Source organism: Pan paniscus, chromosome 13, assembly GCF_029289425.2.
Source record: "Pan paniscus chromosome 13, NHGRI_mPanPan1-v2.0_pri, whole genome shotgun sequence".
NCBI classification, from domain to species: Eukaryota; Metazoa; Chordata; class Mammalia; order Primates; family Hominidae; genus Pan; species Pan paniscus.
In genome coordinates this window covers 55,068,876-55,087,527 of record NC_073262.2, presented here as the reverse complement: position 1 = coordinate 55,087,527, position 18,652 = coordinate 55,068,876, and the positions used below count along the sequence as shown (strand labels likewise).

General features: G+C 41.4%; 1 protein-coding gene and 1 pseudogene across 10 annotated transcripts in view; both read right to left on the bottom strand.

The window, feature by feature from the left end:
- FMNL2 (formin like 2) overlaps nucleotides 1–18,652 on the bottom strand; it is a 313,896-nt gene that overhangs the window by 246,630 nt on the left and 48,614 nt on the right. The gene's annotated exons all lie outside the window — the stretch shown is intronic.
- LOC134728697 (nuclear migration protein nudC-like) lies at nucleotides 7,570–13,631 on the bottom strand (annotated as a pseudogene).

Sequence of the window (18,652 nt, the reverse complement as noted above, 5' to 3'; positions counted from 1 at the left end):
AACTTGGCAAACGCTACCTCCGCCAAGTGATAAGGATCAGCATGTGATAAATCACATTGATATGTGATGAAAATGGCACTTTACCTCTGTCATCCTCCCCCTCGAAATCCACAACCCCAGTTGAATCGCCACAGAAAAACAACAGACAAATCTCAATTGAGGGGTATTCTACAAAACACCTGACCAGTACTCCTCGAAACTGTCAAGGTCATCAAAAACAAGGAAAATCTGGGACACTGTCACAACCAAAAATAGCCTGGGGCTCCACGACAACTAAATGTGACACCGCATCCTGGATGGGATCCCCGGACCGAAAAAGAACATTAAGTATCAACTGAGGAAAGGTGAATAAAGCACAGACTTTAGCTAATTATAAGGTAACTGTATTGGCTCATTAAGTGTGATGAACATACCATTCTAACTTAAGATAATAATGGGGGAAACTAGATACAGGATATGTGGGAATTCTCTGTATTATAGCCTCATTTTTCCCATACATCTGAAACTATACTACAACAAAAAGTTTATTTTTAAAAAAGTCAAAGAGGAAGGAATGAGAGAGCTGTGTGCAAGGGAGAGCAGATGAATGAACCTGGCCAAATTCATTTTGGCAGCAACTATCTGTCCTTGCACCTTCCTACCCTCACTTTCCTGTCTTCGTGGACCTGTAAACATCACAAAAGATCTTCAAGGCAGAATTCAGTTGAGGTCTCAATTTGCTCCTGTTAAGAGCTGGGCCACACTCAGAGGGTAGATCAGTTTTATTCAGTGACCAGAGATCCAATTGGCACTTTCTGCTCTTTTCCAAGAGGGAAAGGATCCTGGAGCCCGCTCCCCAAAAACAGCAGGGAATGTGCCTGGCCTGCTAAGGAAAGATACTTCATGCAGGTTCCCCTCCACTCCGCCCTCTGACTTAGAGCACACCTGTTCATACCTTCATGTTTCACCACTATTTACAGATGAGAACAACGCTTAGCATTTATGGGCTTTTAAAAGATTAAACATGGCCGGGCGTAGTGGCTCACGCCTGTAATCTCAGCACTTTGGGAGGCCAAGGCGGGCGGATCATGAGGTCAGGAGATCGAGACCATCCTGGCTAACATGGTGAAACCCTGTCTCTACTAAAAATACAAAAAATTAGCTGGGTGGCATGTGCCTGTAGTCCCAGCTACTCAGGAGGCTGAGGCAGGAGAATGGCGTGTGAGCCCGGGAGGCGGAGGTTGCAGTGAGCTGAGAGCGCGCCACTGCATTCCAGCCTGGGTGACAGAAAGAGACTCCGTCTCAAAAAAAAAAAAAAAAAAAAAAAAAGATTAAACACAACATCTGAAACTACCTAAAAATAGTTCAGTTTTTTTCTCTGCCTCTCTCTTTTTGGTCAATTTTCAAGTTTTATGAATAGCATATTAGGCCAAACTGATTATAATAACCACTTCATCAAGCACCTGTCAGAAATGAACTTTAGGCTCAAAGGCAGGAGAGGAGCACCTGGAGAACTCTAAGAAATGGAAAAAAGCCCCAACCTGAATCAACAGCCTCCCCTCCACTGACCTAACAAGCACACCCAAATCCAAGGCCAATCTCTAAATAAAGATTTCAAATGAAACTGTGAATGCCGCTGACATAGTCATGAACTTATTCTTTGATATTCTGCACAGATTAAAGCTTTTTGCCTCCAAGCACTTCTCCTTCCCCTTTCAAGATCAAAAAGGAAGAATTCTTCAAGCATAAATGACAGGTGGGATTTCAATTCAACTCAACTAACTCATGGGCATCTACCAGGTGAAAAGGCAGTGTGCCAGGTATGCAGAAACCACTAGAACTGTGTATGCCTCCTGTGTCACTTCATTTGGAGGGGTGAGATGTCCAACGTGAACTTTTAGGGACCTTTATTAGGACACACATTTATTTTCTTTGACAGGACACATTTAAATTAATAGCTTCTCCTAAAAGCATTGAAGCACTACATAGGGACTTCTGTAAAATAATACTTTTTGAAACTGATAAATTCCCCAAACTTTCAGAGCTAAAATTCCCTCCACTCCATCCCACCCCAGTGTCCATAAATGCAGTCATATCACAGGCCCAGGCCTGTTGAGAGCTACAATGAAACAGTCTTAGCAGTTCACACTTCTCCTAGTACATGAAACTGTTTCACAGGATAATTCCCAACATCTTCCTACATGTAACTTTATTGAGAACTGAGTCACATACTGCTTGCAGCCAAATGAAGGTTCAACCCTTTTGCTGGCATCGCCTGCCTCCAATTCCTCCCTGGCTGTGGTTTGGGCAGAATACACGTGGGAAGAAAAAAGAAAGAAAACTACAAAATCATTACCCCTAAAGCAGTGGGGCTCAACTATGGGTGACTGCCCCCCAGGGCATATTCAGCAGTCTACAGACATTTTTGGTTGACATAATTGGGAAGAGGCAGTGCTACTCAGTGGCCTATAGTGGGCAGGGACCAGGGGTGCCGCTCAGCATCCTACAAAGCACAGGACACACCTATGACATAACAGTTATCTGGTCCCAAGTGCATAAATAGTGTTAAGGTTAAGAAACCTTGTTCTAAAGCCATAAAGGAAACAAACTGCACAAGAAAACAGGTAGGTAGAAATATACAAGTTATACTGATTCCTCCTCCATACTCTTTGCAGAATCTTCCTTCTGCCCCCTAAAATTTAAGTTTTGCTCATAAGGCCATATCCTCTGCCTGCTTCCCTTGAATCTCTAAAAGAGCATTCTTTATTTTTTTTATTTTTTTATTTTTTTGAGACCGAGTCTGGCTCTGTCACCCAGGCCTGGAGTGCAGTGGCGCGATCTCAGCTCACTGCAACCTCCTCCACCTCCTGGATTCAAGCGATTCTTCTGCCTCAGCCCACAGAGTAGCTGGGACTGCAGGCGTGTGCCACCACATCCAGCTGCTTTTTGTATTTTTTATTAGAGACGGAGTTTCGCCATGTTGGCCAGGCTAGTCTTAAACCCCGACCTCAAGTGATCCGCCTGCCTCGGCTTCCCAAAGTGCTGGGACCACAGGCATGAGCCACTGCGCCCGGCTCATTCTTTGTTTTTCAACCCACTTTCTATCTGTTGCCATCTCCAATCTCTGTCCAAGATGTCTAATTTTATGATTGATCACTTGCTGTGATCAACCTCAAACTCAACTCACCAAAACAAAATACATCATCAGGGCTTCTAAGCCGACTCCTCTGCTGCCTGTCCTGTTTCAGTAAATGTCACACCACTTTCCCCAGGACCCAGGTTCAAACCCCAAGAGCCACTTTCATTCTACTTCCTCCCCACCTATCTACTCACACAGTTTTGCTCAGCACTCTTCATCCAGTAGCTAGCACTCCACCTGCCACACAGAACTCACCCAAGTATCTAATACATATAGAAACACTATTAAAGACATTAAGGTCATCTTTAACTGCTTCCTCATTTCCCAGTCTCTCAATCGAATCGATTGCAAAGCCTTACGAATTCTGCCCCAAGGTGTAAAGGCACCAATACAAGTTCCCTCCCTAAAGTCTAAATGACCTAATCCATCCCCATACAAATGGCAGATCAATCTTCCTCAAGCATAATCCCCATTATGTCACTACTTCACTGCCAACCTCAGAAAAAAAACTGGTCAACAGCCTAGCAAATCCTTCCACCTCTATCTTGACACTGGCAGGTAGGTTCCATGTGTCCAACACCCCACCTCAGGTTCCCCATCCAGGCTTTTGTCTCCTACTTCCTTTCAATACTATGAAGAAAATACTTAATAAGCTGCTCCTCACCCACGTCCAGAGGGACCAGCATCTATTAAAAAGGCACAGCAGAGACCATCCGGGGCTCACAAACTTCTCTAGGCTTCCCCCCTTTCAACCATCATTTCAAACATCCTCCCTCATCCTGTGCTGCCACCTTCTACTCCTCCACCCTCAGATCCACAACTTTTATTTGGATTAGTCACCTACCTTCTGATTTCACATCTCTGTCAATGTTCAGCCTCCACCACTGCCACGTGGCAACCCTGGGCAGAGGAAGCCTCACTCTCAAACCCGACCTCAGGTCTGGGATCCCAGCACCAGCTCAGGGTCCAGGGGCAGCTTCTGGGATTCTTTATCACACATCCAGTATTCTTCAGAAAGCCAGTGAAGCTGTCTGCTGCTCTGGGGCAGCACCCAAGTGTTCCTGTCTCCGTGGCCACCACATTCTTCTCTCTTTGGCTCCCATGTTTGTCTCTCCACAACACACTCAATTCCTTCTATGCCCAGCTCAAATGACATCCTCTCCCTGAAGCCTGTCCTAATTTTCCTACCCAAACCAAATACAATTGCCTTCTCTTCTCAATCATCTGGTCATGTTCACCCTTTTTAAAAATAAGTACCATGTTATGCCTTGTATTACATGTATCAGTTTCTCTCTTTATGCCTCAGCGAACTGTACCACTTACTAGCTGTGTGGTCTCAGATAAATCAATCCTCTATATATTTCTTTATCAATAAACTGGAGATAATGGTGCATATCTCATAACTGTGTATAGAAGATAAAGCCAGATAAAATGTACACATGGCTTAAAACAGTGCCTGTGCATGCAAATGCTACCTATCATTCATGTTTTACCTCCCTCAGGACTTAGAAAAGCCTTACATATTAATTGCTCAAAAAATCAGTTGAATGTTAATCATCCAAAAATCATCAGTTTGAATGTTTAGTCATCCAAAATTCCAATTACTAGAGACCTAGCAGAAAAGAAACAAACATTTCTTGAGGACCTACCAAGTATACCAAGCAATATATAAAGCATCTTACATAGTAGAATTTATAATTCTCGCATCTCTTTGAACTAGATATTATTCTTATTTTACAGATGAGGACTTACAAATTAGGTACTTAGCCTCAAGTCGTGTAACTCATCATATAAAAAATCTGTGCTCTTTTCACACAGCCCACTACCTCCATAATATGGAATTTGCCTTATTCACAGGCTAGACAGCAACATAGCCTGGGGGATACAACAAGGAATAATACTTCAGCAAGTTCGCAGGCCAGAGGACAACATGCTGAGGCTTTTATTTTATTTATTTATTTTTTGAGATGGAGTCTCACTCTGTTGCCCAGGCTGGAGTGCAGCGGCTCAATCTCGGCTCACTGCAAAACCTCCACCTCCCAGGTTCAAGCAATTCTCCTGCCTCAGCCTCCCAAGGCTGAGATTACAGGCACCTGCCACCACACCCAGATAGTTTTTGTATTTTTTAGTAGAGATGAGGTTTTGCCATGTTGGCCAGGCTGGTCTTGAACTCCTGACCTCAGGTGATCCGCCTGCCTTGGTCTCCCAAAGTGCTGGAATTACAGGTGTGAGCCACTGCACCCAGCCAAAGCTTTTATTTTTTTTAAACCAGTGACAACGCTGGCTCACAGAGAAGAATGACATACAAATCAGAAGTTTACAGATTTAGTGGTATTGTGTCCACTTATCTTGAAAGACCTGACCCTGATGGATAGAAGGACCAAAAGAAGGAAAGGTCCATGCTTCTGGGTGTGCAAATAAAAGAAAAAAAAAAGGAGGAAGAGAGGGAGAAAAGTAAAGTAGAACAGAGGAGAGAAGGAGAAAGAGGGAAAACTCCAAGCCACCTGTCTTAGCCAGGAAACTCCCTGAGGTTCACAACCTGAAAGTGTCCTATCACTTTCCCCAGCATGTCTCATTTTGTTTATTTTCTTAAATCATACTGGAAAATTTAACTTCTCTCTTTTGACGTTTTTTATTCTGAAAAGTGCATGAAAAATTCCAGCAGGTAATTCTGACATCCAAAAACCTCATTTTTTTTTTTCCCCCTAACTGGCTCAGACAGATAAAAGGAAAGGAACTGAACTATCCAAATAACTTCCCTAAGTCTTCCCCACCTACATTATGCTCATCCAGTTTCCTTGCAAATTACCCAGGTGAACCATCTGTGCTTGGGACTTTTTTAAATTCTTCACATTGAAGTTCTTTCATTTATTAATGGGGAAAAAAAAGATTTCTTCTCAATTTTCCTCCCTGCATATCCCAAGCAAAGCAGGATTTGGTGAACCCTAACATCCTTAGGTAAAGCAACATTAAATCCAAAATACACGTAACCTTAATAGATCTTTTTCCATCAACGAATTTTACAATAATGCTAATTGCAATTTTAAAGGATGACAACATCTTCTGGATGAGCCACAGAAATAACATATTTAGTCTACAAATTCATGGAATAGTGAACAACATGCCAAGTGCATTCCACTTCCATAGTCTTATGATTCTTTAAGCAAGACAGGCATTTAGAGAGCTTTAAAAATAATGATGAGGGGTGAAGGAGCAGAGCAGGGGCATAAGTTTTTTTCTTAATGATGGAATTTAGGTAATGCTCTTTGAATAACTGTTACTCTAAATGGCAAGTGGAAAGTCACATGAGCATGAATTTCAGACAAAAGAACATCTATACAAAAAGTAATTTCCCACTTAATTTAAATCTTCCTTGAGGAGGGGAGAGAGGGGAGAGTTAAAGCCTGACTTAAACAAAAACATACTTGTTAACTGGATAAGAAAAAGAAATAAGAAAATGTCTGAAATGTGAAAGATGTCCAGAGGCATGGAAGTTTGCCCTGATATGCAGGACTCATCTAAGCCAGGACCTCACAGGCTCTCTGGACACATGTTATCTTCAGAAATGAGCAGAAGTAGAAATGAACTACCAGAGCCATAGAGGGTTAAGCAGCAGCCTTGGATTTCATTCTAGGTTTGGCAAACACTGAAATAAATAACTGGTCAATGACAAGACTGCCCACTGTATTAGATCAAGAAATTACGAATCAGTTCTCTAAATTTAGTAGCTAGACTCATTCCTGTTTGACTTTTCAAGTCAGTTCAGCCCAAATAGCAAGTATAGTATATGACTTCTAAGGCAGAAAACGGAAAACTAATTCCCTCCCATGAAAATCAGAATTCTATCCAGCCAAGTTCTTCTAGTTCCCCCAATGTGGAAACACTTAGCAATGACTGTTCAAATGCTTAGCTGAGTTCTAAGACACTAAAATAAAGGAGAGGGGGAGGGATGTGGGTACAGGAGTTCATTTTTGCAGAAATGCCGTGATTAAACAACAAGACTTACATTTACAGAACCACGTTAAAGACTTCAGAATCCCATTCACTCTCTATAGTGACAAATACACTTAAGCAAGGACTTTCTGACTCTGTCGAAAGACAGCAGCTCTTAAGAATTATTTTAAAAACGAAACAAAAGATTCCACATGACTGTTTTGCCTGCCGCCGCCCCGCCCCCTGGCCCACCCACCCCCACCACTCTACAACTCCCAACTTCATTTATCCTATTCATCTCACAGTTGGGTATTTGGTTGAAGCATATTTGAAAGAGGAGGATAAAGCCTGGGCCAATTATCCAAAGAACAAACTGTCTTCCGTTAAAGGCTTATAAAAATAAATTTGGCTTACAAAAAGAAATTCAAGGAGATTTCCAAACCGTCCTCTCAATTTCATGTGAGTCTGCTGATTTTTTAGTCATTCTTGTTTTTCTCCAAATTCATATTGGGTGGGGAAGTTGAACAAAAATTCTAAGTGTACCATTGTAGTCTAGCTAAATAAAAACACAGGTTTCAAATTTCAAATCACATCACATCTAATTTAACTTTTAATTTTAAGGGACTGGTCCAGATAGTAGCTGAGAACCATTGTGGAGATACAAAATGGGAAAAAGTTTCCTAAGAAAGCTAACAGGCCATCTGGGGCATAATCTAACAATGAATCTCATCTAAACCCAATGTCCCTTGGAATGAAGTTTTTCCTCTTAGGATTAAGACATTTAGTTCTATCTCTTGCTTAGAACTTGATGGCAAGCTGTACTTTCTGTAATCTGTATCCTAAGCACTACTCATCTCTTTAACTCTTGTGTAGGGTTTGCCACCTCATGTCCCACAGCACCATGGCAACCCAGCTGAACATACAGACATTTCCAGTTCTGAAAGAACACTCTCACTGGAAATACGGGCTGACCGGAGCAGGACTTCTGCAGTGGGACTGTCTACTGTGAACCAAAGAATTACAAAGAAATGTTAACAGATTTTTTTTAAATTACAGCTTTGTGGAAAAATAAGTTAAGGCAAATCCATCCTTGACACTCTAACAGCATTCCTGGTTCAGCAGGAATAACTCTTAGTGCTGTCAGAAAATAAAAGCATGCTATCTATTCTTTATAGTCAACTGAATTGGGAGCAGACAAATTTTTCAGTCTCAGGAGCAAGAAAGCCATGCCTACAAATTTGGTTTTGTAATTTTCAGCAGATCAGGGTTTTGCTTATCCTCAAATTACATTTTAGGTCACTCCAACAACCTAAAAGACTAGAAATAAAAGATCGTTCCTGTCCAATCTTATATGGTAACCTGTGATAAATAAGTCATTTTACTTATCACAAATTTGAGTGTATCTTCCAAAGGCCAAAAAAAAAAAAAAACCCAACAGTTAATGTTATGTAATATAAACTATTAATTGCACTTTTCTTTCCTAGTGTGGGAGATCAAGTTGTCATTCTTCATTAAAAAAAAAAAAGTCAAAATTTTTTTTTCAGAGAACAACTCTTTCCACATGTATCTATTAATATTATGCCTGTAAGAGTTCTGAATTTCCTGTGAATGCCAGCTCATATGGAAACAGAAGAGCCAAGAAGAACTAAGAGGAACTCATGTCACAGTTTGGTACCATACTTCCTGAACATAAATGAAAAGTGGGAAAATTATCATGCTGTAAATCTAGAATCAAAGGTACCCAAAGCACAGTTAGTGAACCCAGTACTAACCAGGAGGATTCAAAAACAACCCACAATTGGTTTGCTGCTTGCAAAAAAATTAAATTTAGACCTCCAAATCACACTATACACAACTAGATTCCACATGAATAAAAGCGAATTCTTTAAAAAACATTGTCTCCGAAGCTAAAATTAAGTCGTGTATTTTTGGATATGATCGTTAGTAAGAACATTCTAACTTTCAGAATCATGACAAAAATGGCCAGAAATTTAAAATTTGATGTTGTAAGAAATTCAAACTTCTGTAGGCCTAAAATATTTATCTAAAAAAGGAAGTGAGGAAAATAGTCAAAATAAATTAAATGAGCTATCATCTATTACAAGGGTCAGCAAACTATGGCCCGCTAATCAAATCCAGCCCACCGCCTGTTCTTCTACAGCCCGTGAGCTAAGAATGGTTTTTACATTTTTAAATGGCTAAAAAAATAAAGAGGAATGATACTCCAGGGCATATAAAAAACTATATAATACTCACATCTCAGCGTCCATATGGGAGCACAGCCATCCTCATTAGTTGCCTATTGTCTAAGGCTGCTTTCACCCTACAGAAGCTGTATGGCCCACAAAGCCTGAAGTGTCTATTATCTGGTCCTTTATAGAAAAAGTTAGCTAACCTCTGACCTACTACACAAAGAGCTCATGCATATGAAAAACAGTAAAACCCAATAAATAAATAGGCAAAAGAGATTTTTTTAAAGTAAAAGAAAAATACAACCTGTTAATAAAATAGAAAATGTTCACTTCCAAATGGAAAGACTCTCTTTGGCCTATCAGATTAGGAAAGATTTGTGGAAAAGTCAACACACATTGCTGTCAGGGGGACAGTCAAACAAGAGCTAAGAAGCTGCAGGTGGCACTCTAAATATGTTTTACCCTTTTAGAATGCAATGCGGCAAAAAGAAACAAGTCTTAGAAAATGTCCATAACTCTCTTCTCATCTATCCTACGGACATAATCTCAAATATAGGCAAGTTTATAAATAAAGACATTTATTATGGTATCTTTAACACAATGAAAAACCAGTAGCAATTTCATAGGTTTCCCTCTGTTTTAAGAGTCATGGGTGTTGTTTCTAAGTATTAATGTATCTGAAATTAAGACATATCTTATAATCATGTATGTTTAATGTGCTATGTGTTTCCTCATATTAAAGTGTTGATACCACAGTGTCTTACCTGTACTTTTAATTAACAGTGTCTTACATGTACTACATAGAGGCAACTCACATAGTTTCAGTGAAGACATCTGATTGAAGGACTATTTACAAAGATGAGGGAAGGGTGAAGGGTACCACAAGGGGCATTCAGGTAGAAAGTGACTTGAAGCATCAAGGAGAGGAAAGTAACCTGCTGGAGGCCTGAAAGAGGACCCACCAGGCAAGAGTGGTTTCTTGGTGGGACACAGTCACTGACAAAACTGCAGCAGAGAGGCAGGCAGAGAGAAGAGATATGGCGACTGGCAGCTCTCTCCCCTCCCACTCTTAGCTCTCCTTAAGTTCCCCCTTGGCCAATCCAGTTACAAGCCAGAGGGCAAGGAAGCCTGGAGGATCCATCTGTCAGTCAGCACCACTGCCCACTCCCAAAAGGAGGGCAGACAATAGGTGACAGGGGGTGTTATGGTTTGAATGTGTCCCTTCCAAAATTTAGGTGTTGCCAAAGTGATGGTATTTACAAGTGGAGCCTTTAAAGGTGATTAAGCCATGATGGCTTCTCCCTCTCAATGGGATTAAGGCTCTTATAAAAGAGGCTTCACTCCGCATTTGGATGACTTGCCTTTATGCCTTCTGCCAGATGAGGATGCGGCAAGAGGGCCCTCACCAAATGCTCCCTAAACCAAATGCTGGCACCTTGATCGTGGACTTCCCAGTCACCTCCAGAACAGTGAGAAATAAAATTCTGTTCCTTATAAATTACCCAGTCTCAAGTATTCTGTCACTACAGCACAAAACAGACTGAAACAGGAGGAAAAAAGGAATAACCATCTCAGTCATTCTCCAAATCACCCCACAGAAAAGATGAAAAATGCATTCCCACTGTGATGAGTGGGGGGAGAGAAAAGTCAATCCCAAAGTCTTAATTTCACTGAAATCATCCACTAAATCAGGATCCAAGTGGCTTTGGTCACCTCAAACAGAACTCTGACAAAGGAAGATGAGAAAACAGGGGTTTGAAAAGCCAAACATTTTAAATTTATAAAAGAAACTACCTTCCACAATGTTTAGGTACAACTAAGATATTAGGCAAATAGCTACCATGTTGGGTAGGTAGAGAACCTCATTTAAACAATATGAAAATAGCACAAAAATTTGAAATTAAAGAATGAATTATTGTAAATAGCAAGGAGGGTGGCAATCTTGCAAATGAATCAAGGAGTTGGCACGTGAATAAGGATGTGAATAGATCCTAAGGTAGATGTTTTCGAGAAAATATGGGTTTGAAAAAAAAAAAATTTCTAGCTCCCAGTCTTCTGTATCTTTTAATTCACTGTTTCTGGTCAGGGTTTGGTAAGGGCTCTAGCCAGCGTTATTTCATTAAGAACATATAGAGTTTAGGAGTCTAGAAAAAGGCCAATTTTAAGGGCTCAAAGAGCAACATTATTATTAATGAATAATGTGACCTTCAGGAAATCTGATACCATAGTTCCAATAATGTTCTTGCTTCAAGTCACTATATTCAAAACCCCTATCGGGAAATATGGGAAAGTCGGTGTCTCATTCAGAACAAAAACTAACTCTGTCTAACTACAGTAAGACAAACTCTTGGTACCAACCAACAGAGTCAACTTGCCACCCCTGGCACACAGCTCTATTCCTATCACATGACTTCCTGCATGCTGCCCTTCCTTTCTCCATCCCAATTACACCTCCCAGCCAGGTACACAAGACACATTTGCTGGTGAACTCCACTCCTCCCAGCTCTCTATGCATTTCCACTCAACTACCTCTACTGCCTTCAGTTATGCTTTACTTACTCAGTTCCTTCGCCATTGTCTTCTGAAAAATTGTCTTTTATCTGTGTTTGTTGCGAAACCTCAATCTGTCAGAATCTCCAAGAAGGTCATTACCAGTTGCCAGGGTGTTTATTTGGCATTCTCTAAGTCATCCTTTGAGGATTCAAAGTGAAGTCACCCAAAAGGCATATGTGACTGCATCAAATTTAAGGCACTAACTTCCACCTCTAGAATCAATTCAGCAAGACACAGTGCTATGATTCAAGTTGGAAGTTCGGGAAGCTCTGCTTTAGCTAAAAGCTGCAACAACAGATGGTAATTGAAGAAATAAAATACAACAAAGGTGTGGTTACTATTGCTATAGTATTTATTCATGCCTCAGCACAGCCAAGAAAGGCCAGTACCTTTCAAACTAGGGTGTGAAGGTTGCCAATATCCTATCTGCCTCTGTCTCTTATAAGTCATTTATTTTCATACCTTAACAGAAAAATTACCTTAATCTTTACAATTTGGCATCACAAATGAGGAAATAAATCAGTACTTATTTCTGTTTTTGCTGGGCAAATCGCTTTAATGCCTAACAGTAGGCCAACTGGGGAAGACAAGACCCCAAGCCCCAGCCTTTCTCCTGATGCCCTGGGATCTGTGTGCCTAGGCCAGTCCCATGCCTACCCCAAGCCCTGAGGCTCACAAGGGCCAGAGAAGAGTGGGAAAGAAAGTTGGATGGTTGTAGCTCAGCCCCAAGAGTTCAGGGAGGAAAAAGCACGGGCTAGTTGAATTTGGCCTTGGAAAAATCCATCTCCAGATGCTGATCCATGAACTTCTTCAGAATCTCCTGTTTCTTCTGTTCGTCTGAGATTGGCAGCCCCATGGACTTCTGTCTCTGGTCATACATCATCTTTTCCACCATGCTGCGAGTCTCATTGTCCAGGTCTGACAGCTTGGAATTCTCAGGGTTAATCATCTTGGTATTGATCTCAGGGTCACTGGACACCAAGCAGCTCCACCACTCCATCTTATTGATCTTCTCAAGATGCACAGTCACCACCTTGCCGTCCTCAATGAGCCACGAGCTCTCCCCTACCTTCACTTCGTTGTAGAGCTCCCCATCGATGATCGCTGGCTGCCCCTTGAGCCCCACCCAGAGGTGCTGCACCTGGATGTCCACCACCATGTCCTTCCCTTTCAGCCGGAAGTTTACACAGAAAGGGACCACCAGGTCCAGCTCCGACAGGCTCTGGGTCCAGCGGTAATTGGGCAGGTCTGCCCCGTTGCCTAGGTTGGGCTTCAGTTTTCCTTTGTCCTTCTCATCTTCCTCCTTCTTCTCCTGCTTTCCTGGGGAGTCAAGGCTGCCGTTCTTGAGCTGGGCCTCATGATTCTCTGCATCCTTTTTCTGGTCAATCTCTAGCTGCAGCCTCTCTGTCTGTCTGCCTTTATCTGGGGCCCCGAGGTCTCTGACTTGGCTTCCTTGGCCAGCCTGGCCACCCTCTCCACCTTCCCCCGGGCTCTCTTCTCCCACCGGGCCTTCTGTGCCAGCTGATTGTTGTGGCTGAAAGTCTGTATGATAAGCTTCTTTGCCATCCCCTCTTCTCCTGCAGTGAAAAAGTCTGTTTTGCGTCGAAGGAAGCTGAAGAAGGTGTTCACGAGCTCCTGCACGCTGCCCTCGTGCTGCTGAGCCATGGCCAGCAACATGCCATCGAACCGCTCCTCCTCCTGCTCTCCGCCCATCGCGCCGGCTGGGATCCATGTCCTGAGGTCTGCGCTCTAGTCCTGTGCTCTCTCCACTACTTCGGGTCACACCGGGCCCAACGACTCTAGTCTAAATCAGTCCTTATTTATAAAAGGTACATAAGAATTCAGAGTTAAAGATCTAACTATGTGAAGACAAAGTATCTCCCACTGCCATAAACTGAATGTGTCTCCTCAAAATTCATAGGTTGAAACCTAACCCCTAAATGTAATGGTTTTAGGAGATGGGGCTCTTGGGAGGTGATTAGATCATGAAGGTGGAGTCCTCGTAAATGCGATTAGTGCCCCTAAAAAAGAGGTCCCAGAGAGCTTACTTATCCTTTCTGCTATATGAAGATACAGCAGAAGGATGGCTGTCTCCGAACCAGGAGGCAGGTCCTCCCCTCAAATTTGCTGATGCCTTGATCTTGGACTTCCCAGTCTCCAGAACCATGAGAAATAAGTTTCTGTTCTTTAGAAGCTACCTAATTTATAGTACTCTGTTACTGTACAGCAGCCCAAATGGACTAAGACACCCTAACACTGTGTGAGCCTTTATAGAAAAAAAAATGCTCCTTTCATTTGCAGCACCCTCCCTGTTAAGTCCAAATTGAAAAACAGCATTTAGACTTTAACCAGAAAGAAGCCTTGACATTAATACTTTTACTCATGACTCCATTTATCTGGTATTTATTGCCTCATTCTGCTAGCCACCTTAAATTTTATATTTTTAACAATCATTGTTTTTAGTGAGGACTGAGGTGACTGTTTTCATTTAAATAGTCATGAGTTCTATAAACAAAAAGTAGACCGTCATAGACATCCACAGATGTGACCTCAGTAATTTTTAATCACTGGTTCTAATGTCACTTTAGTTGATGAATTTCTCTTAAAAATAGACACTAACTTCTTTTTGAAAACTTGTGCACAAACTATCAATCAGAAGGTCCTGCAATGGTATTAGAAAATCACCAATTAAAAGAAGAATCTGTGGTGACATTAGGCACTTGAATAATTAAGCTGTGATTAGAGATAGGCTTCTAATTTAGGCAGAATATGGTTGATACGGTTTGGCTGTGTCCCCACCCAAATGTCATCTTGAATTGTAGTTCCCATAATCCCCACATGTCATGGGAGGGGCTCGGTGGAAGGTAAGTGAATCACGGGGGTAGTTAGGCTCATGCTGTTCTCAAGATAGCAAGTTCTCATGAGATCTGATGGTTTTGTAAGGGCTTTTCTCCCACTCCGTTCATACTTCTCCTTCCTGCCGACATGTGAAGAAAGACGTGTTTGCTTCCCCTTCCACCATGATTGTAAATTTCCTGAGGCCTCCCCAGCCATGCTGAACTGTGAGTCAATTAAACCTCTTCCTTTATAAATACCCAGTCTAACATATGTCTTTATTAGCAATGTGAGAACAGACCAATACAATGGTAAAGATAACACTTCTTTGATTGCTTTTCTTGAGTCATTTAAACTTATCCTTAGTACACAAGTATTTTCCTCCTCTGTGAGAGCTAACCTCAATTATGTCTTTTCAGATCTAAACTACATTACCCAGAAGTACAAAATAAACACAGCAAGAATTGCCAAGAATCTTTGTCATCTAAGAACAGGTGATAAAGAAGAATCTTCCTAATTCTTATTATATTAGCCTAATTATCAGCAGGACAATGAAGCCTTTCAACAAAGGACAGAAAAAACTGTGGAAAGAAAACGTGCAGCCAAGCACAGTGGCCCACACCTGTAATCCCAGTGCTTCGGTAGGTTGAGTCAGGAGGATTGTGTGAGCCCAGGAGATCAAGACCAGCCTGGGCAACATAGTGAGACACCATCTCTACAAAAAAAAAAATTTTTTTTTTTAATTAGCCAGGTGTGATGACACCTAGCTACTCAGGAGGCTGAGGCAGGAGGATGGCTTGAGTCCAAAAGTTTGAGGCTGCAGTCAGCTATCATTGCACTACTGCACTCTAGCCCGTATGACAGAGAGACCCCAACTCCAATTCCCACCAAAAAAAAAAGTAAAAACACACACATTTAAAAAACAACCAGATATGGAGTTCAAACTCAAATGTGGAAATGCACTGAACCTCAGCTACTGAATGCAGTATAAGCAGGGCTTGATAAGTCACAATTTTCCCCTTGATAAGTCATAATTATTTTATAACTTTTATATTTCATACATTTATAGAAAAAAATTAAATTTGTTTTGTGACTGATAGTTCTTAATTACAACATATTAGTTTTAATCTAATCACACTCCGTACTCAACAAGTCAGCAAGCAATTAAATCTAACAAACATTTATCAAAGGCCTACTACAAAGCAAGGCCCTGGGCTGGTGTCTGTCATTAAGAAAAGCATCTGTCTACCGTGGAAACAGGCTAGCCACTCATCCAATAGGGATAACACAAAATTATCATTATCAGCCACAATGTGGTCTGTTAAACTAAAACTTTACTGGGAGCTTGGCAACAGCACACTATAGATAACAGCTTGGGCTTTGGTTTTTAACCCAGATCTTCTACAGTATTTATATATTGTGGTTGCCTACAAAGCAATGAAGAGCTCATTTCTACTTCCCAGGAACGGTTTAATCCCAAGACAAGCCACACTTTTTCATGAAATATCTATGAGCCAGTCCTCCCTCATGACCTTTTTCTTTTAAATCATCATTCCTCAAGCGTCTTGGAGGAATGGTGAAGGGGAAGGGGAATCTGGGAAGAAAAAACAGCAAACTTTGCCCAGGGGAGTCTCCTAGACTCCTAAAGCAACAAAGGTTTTCTCTACCTTTGTTGAGAGAAATTAAAACCATTTTGAAAGCAGAATCTACTTCTTCCGGCATTGCTACTTAACATATTTAATTAGACTATGGTGAATAACACATAAATGGGGAGGCGGGATGCCAAAAGACAGTGATGACTTGTTTCTGAGTTTATCCAGGTCAATGAAAAACACCTCTGTGTAAGAAATCTCCAGGCCTCAAGGTAATAACATCAAATCAGACAGACAATGAATTGCTGAAAATGTAGGGTCATAAAAGTCCTAGAGGGAAAACAGATAGACACATATAAGGTGAAAAGCATGAAAATCAAAGTAAAATAACAAGCAAAGAAAGCTGCTAATGAAAAAGTTGTCAGCTAAAGCCTAGAGTTTGTTGAATGAGTTAATGAATGGTCAAAGGACTTACCACAGGCACTGACTCCTCCAAGTGAAGAGGTATTTAAAATCACATAACTTATTAACTGCTATGGTAAAACATTCTCAGGGAGAAGATGACAAGACAAGTGGCAACAGCAGAAATTCCCTTTAAAAAATCAGGGTCTCTATAAGAGCTTTACATTGAATGAGGTCTGGACCACACTCCCACTTACAGATCAAGAATCCAAGTGTGCATCCGGGATTACAGTGAAAGGATAAGACTCTGTACTTTGTAATTCTCCCTTTCACTGAGAGCACTGGGGATTGCATTCTACAATAGCCCCCTTGAAGGTGCTGGGAATAAATCTCAGCAGGGTATGCTAGGAGAAAGAGAAGCTCATTTCATTTCCTCGTTTGCCCAAAACTAACCTATCTTCTATTGTCACCAACCATGGAACCTTTCCTGATACTCTTATGTTTAAAGCTCCCAAGAAAGGCAGGGAACCTGATGCAGAAGCACAGATGTTGTCTGCAGGACTGAGTATATGCCACTTAGACTTAGGAAGCAGACAGCATATCCAGGAGAGGTGAAAGAAAGATAAATCAAGGCATTGCTGACAGCCTTTCATTACAATTTGGCAGCCAACCTGCTCAAGCATTTTCACATGGGTAAGTTGATCATCTGAAAAAAAATCCATGGCATAAGAACATAATTTAAGCCTTCAGAGCAAACATTTTGATAGTTCTCCTAAGTCATTTAAATAAAAACTCCATGAACAAACCACAAAGCACGTGACTAAAACCCCAATTAATAGTAAAAAGCAGTACCCACTGACAGATTTCTATGGCAAACTTCTGCAGAGACCAAATCAGTTGAATGCAACTTTGCCCCTCAAGCAGATATACTTTTGCCTTATCTTACCTCTTCTCAGCCAAGATTTCCCCAGCTCCCTAATTCAAACTCACCAGGACAGTGAGCATTATATGACCATCTGGTCGACAACATATTACACATTCACAGGGCATGGTTCTAATCACAGCACAGTTTAAACCACCACCATAGATCTCAGCAAGGTCCTCCTAAATGGAAGAATTTTATATTTTGCCTTTTAAATGGTTTTTATTGGAAGCATATTTGTGAGAGCACTAAGACGTAAAAGGCCTCTGAGCCTGAGCTCATTTTCCCATCCCCAGCCTCCCTCCCTACAAACTGCCTTCTATGAATGGGATTCTATTTCATCTTTACTCTCTGCGAGAGAATGTACCTGCCAACTGATGTCAAGAACAAATCACTTCATCCCCAGTTTCGATGCTGCTGCATTCTTGGACACTTGTGCTCTTTTAGCACCAAAAAGAGTTGCTTCATGGTTCAAGGGTCACTGTTAACTCTTTTAACAAATAGGCATTAACAGAATACAGGAGCAATCCCACACTTTGTGGGGAGGGTGTCTCCCTGGAGCCTCTAGATTAAAATTCTCATTACTAAAGTCACCAAGGAGTTAGACAAAGATAGGGAGCATGGCCTCGGAGTTTCTTGCTAAAAAAGAATTCTTCCTCTCATACATTTATGGATATTAGCTACACTAACATGGGTTAGTTTACTAGGTTAGTTGATTACTGTGTTAGGATGAGGAGACAAAGTGTCATTGAAGAAACAAGAAACCAAATCTAGAGTGTAGCTATTTTTTCTTACTTTAATGAAGCAGCAGAGAGTTTGAAAAAGATTTTAGAAAAGTGTGCAGGCTCTGAACCAGGGAAGGCCATCTTAGTTGAAAATATAATGGCCCCCACCAGAAGCCCTTGCATTCCAAAATTCAGATACAAGCTTCCTAAATCCCAAGATGCCCCAGGATGAAGGCGCACTCAAGGGACCCAGGCAGGCTGCCTCCACTGAACCGAGGAGAAGAGTCCACCTTTCAGCACGATGTTTGAAGGATGCTTTTTCACTCAGGAAGCCTGAGGGAAGGCTTTGCTTCTGTCCTGGGAAACCAATCACTGATCAA